We start from the raw sequence: 3406 nt of genomic DNA, 5'->3' as shown, positions 1-3406 counted from the left end.
CTGATTATATGTCCCCAAGCCTACTCGTGTTGTCCAACAATCGCAATATTTTGTTCTGTCCTAGTGACACTGATTTTAGTATAAATGCAGGTATGTATACTTTGGTTAAATATTTTATTATTTAAAAGTATAAACTCTTGGTCAGAGTATTTTAATCCCGATGTGTTTTAAGTTGTATATCTTTTATGGGTTGATATACTCAATTCACTATAAACAATGCTCTGATACCAATCTGTCATACCCCCAAACCAGAACGACGGAAATGTTCGGGGGCTGAGGACGTCATGTACAGTATCATAACAATGTATAATAGTAAAACAAGCAACAACAACATCATCCATTGCATTAATAATATAATCCATTGCATTAATAATAAAAGACGAGTCTTGAACGTGCTCCATCTTCTCAAAACCTGGTCATCGGTACCTGTCTACTGGTGACCTGAGAATACAAGTTATTTTGAAAGCGTAGATTAACTTTAAAGCTGGTGAGTTCGTAAGTATTTTAATGTCATTTTTTGTATAAGTTTGATGAAAGTGTTTGTAAATGTTTGACGTAAAAAGCTTGTAAGTGTTTGTTGTAAATGTTTGAATACTTCCTAGAAAATCCTATATTTTCTACTAAAGTAGTCTTCTACCAAGACTCGACTGTTTTGTAACTTTGTTCTTTTGTAAAATGAGTGTTTTTCCCAAGTATGACTATCATTACCAAAATATAGTTTACATTACCGTTTATGTGAGAAGATCACATTATAAATGTAATGGGAAAATGACGATGTACAGTAGTATTGTATATAAGTAACTACAGATGTACTAACTACCTTAAACCTATTTGTTTAATTAAGGTAAAATGTGATGAGATTATAACCATAGTTGATTGACAAGTAAAAACACGATGTTCGAGACGTCGAAATGGTATGACATTCGTCACCTGTAGACTTGCAGGTCCCACTGTAGCTAGCAGCAAGGTGTAGGATGGTCAATCCCGTATAGATCTATACACAAACTCATGCTCTCCCTCTAGGAGACTCTGGTTACAAAACGTGACACAGCAGTATATTGTCGCGCCATGAAGTAGTGGCTCACATTAATGTTATCTTTGTTATTGTATTATTGTAGTATGTTCTCTCTGTCCTAGTGTATAGTATCTTTTCTCTGTTCTAGTATATAGTATGTTCTCTATGTTTCTCATTATAGCATGTTTGAACTGACTCCTGTATGAACTGACTCTTGTATGTTTCATTGTTCTAGAAATAGTAAGTAGTGACTTCCTAAACTATACCTATTATAGTTTACTAGCAATGTTGTTTGAATGACTGATTATGTTTGAACATCTTTGCTACCCAAAGGTATTTGAACTGAATGAAATAACTTTTATATCTATATGCATATACATAATATATAACTAAGATTCAAACGACATTCGGACAAACAACCGATACCCTAAGTCCACAACCAAACAAGGAACAGGAAATAAGGCGAGTTATCAGTCCTAAGCCCTTTCAACCTTATTTATATAACTATATCCATATACATGATTTTTGACAATATATAAGTTTAAAAGAGTTTAATAAAGAATTTAACATATAAAAGAGTTTTAACCATTTGAATGGCTATAGATGACTTGATTTCAGTTTATAAAAAGGTTTTTGAAACAGTTTGATAACACAGTTTTGAAGAATAAGAAATCTACTAGATTGACAGTTATTAATCACATGTGATTGATATAATAACTATAATGTTTTCTACTTGTATTCCCCCCATAAAAGCATTTAAATCATTTAAAAGATAAGTTAGGGGTATGAAATCACCTGTAGTGAGTGATTCGAATGTAAGATCGATAAAGGATGCTAAGTGTCTAGTGAAGTCTTGAGCACAAGGGTGTTTGCGGCCAACTAATCATGATAGGGAACCACCTTAGGGACTAGGAAACACTTGGAATGAAGTGTTACAATCACATATGATTGCACTAAAGGGGTTTACGGCCACACAAGGGTGTTTGCGGCCAAGGTGTTTACGGCCATGGTGGTTTACGGCCATGGAGTATACGGTCAAGGAGTATATGGTCAAGGAGTATACGCTCAAGGAGTGTACGACCGTACACTCATGGAAGAAACATGCAAAAGAGGTGTTTTACGGTCCTATCTAGCATCCATTAAGTGTTCATGATCCTATGTTGGGACGTAAGATGAGTTTGAGGCCAAGACATGCACCAAACAAGGGTTTACAGCCAAGAGAGATGCTATGGTCGTAAACTCTTGATGATCAAGCTAAAGTGGTTGATTTCAAGGGTGATATCCAAGAGATTCTAATGGGAAACTAGTATATGGAAAGGATACATATGTTTTGAAGCTTGAAGGGGTGTTCACGACCCAAAGAGCTAGTGTGTGTTCTTGGTGTTCTTGAAGATCTAACCCAAAAGAGGTGATTTCACGGATGAAATCAAGGGATTTAACTAGATTATGAAAGGTATCAACTAATAAACGGAAGAATCACTTACAAATTTGTCAGGAAATCGAAGTGATTTTGATTATACTTGAGAGAGAGTTGAGAGTTCTTGAGTTGAAAGTGTAAGTAATGAAGAATAATGAAGGAATATCCTACATAAGGGAGGAGTTCACGGCCACCTTGAGTTTACGGCCATACACTCATGTTTACGGCCGTAAACTCCTCTTGATGGAGTATTTGGCTCGAATGCAACCCGATGAACTTAAGTTAACTCATCCCTAAAACCAAACCTTGAATGTACTAGGCTTAGAACACTCAAACAGACCCTAAACAATGCTAAAAGATAGCAGAAATGAGTATACCTTTGATTGAATTGAATGACTGTACAAGATAGAAATTTCGGGTTGTCACATAACATAAACAAGCCCAAAAGCCCACTGTGAACCGAACGTTGGGTGTTCGTTACTTGACCGTTGATAGGGACTCTACATCGGAACGTACGACGTTCTGAAGGTGGACGCGCAGCGTTCCCGATCAGGGACCAAAGATCACATTTATGTCTTAATACTTTAAGTCCAAAGCTCAAATCTTCAAAATAGCTTCCTATCAGAGTCTTAATCCATAAAGTCCTTGACTTGGGACCTTTGCATGGCCCAAAAGGACCCAAACCTCCATTAAAGCTTCCAATCCATAAACCAAGACCCAAAACCTTTGCATGGTTGGTCCTCAACCATAAAGTTACCATTTTTATGGCTCTAACAACTCAGAAATGTGAGGATCTTCAATCCTAGGATCTTGGATTAGCTCAAACTCCCAAAGAGCATACAAATGATCATAAGAAGCCCAAACCAAGCCCTAATCTAGATCTTAAGCTTTAAGATAGCAAGATAGAAACTTTATACCTTATGAGGCTTGCAAAAGAGCTGGAGAACCTGGATCCAAAACCTCTTTCTTGATCA

This window comes from Lactuca virosa, chromosome 1, assembly GCF_052849685.1.
Source record: "Lactuca virosa cultivar CGN04683 chromosome 1, Lactuca_virosa_CGN04683_v6, whole genome shotgun sequence".
Classification (NCBI taxonomy): domain Eukaryota; kingdom Viridiplantae; phylum Streptophyta; class Magnoliopsida; order Asterales; family Asteraceae; genus Lactuca; species Lactuca virosa.
The sequence above is the reverse complement of the archived record's forward strand: the minus strand, read 5'-3'. Positions refer to the sequence as shown.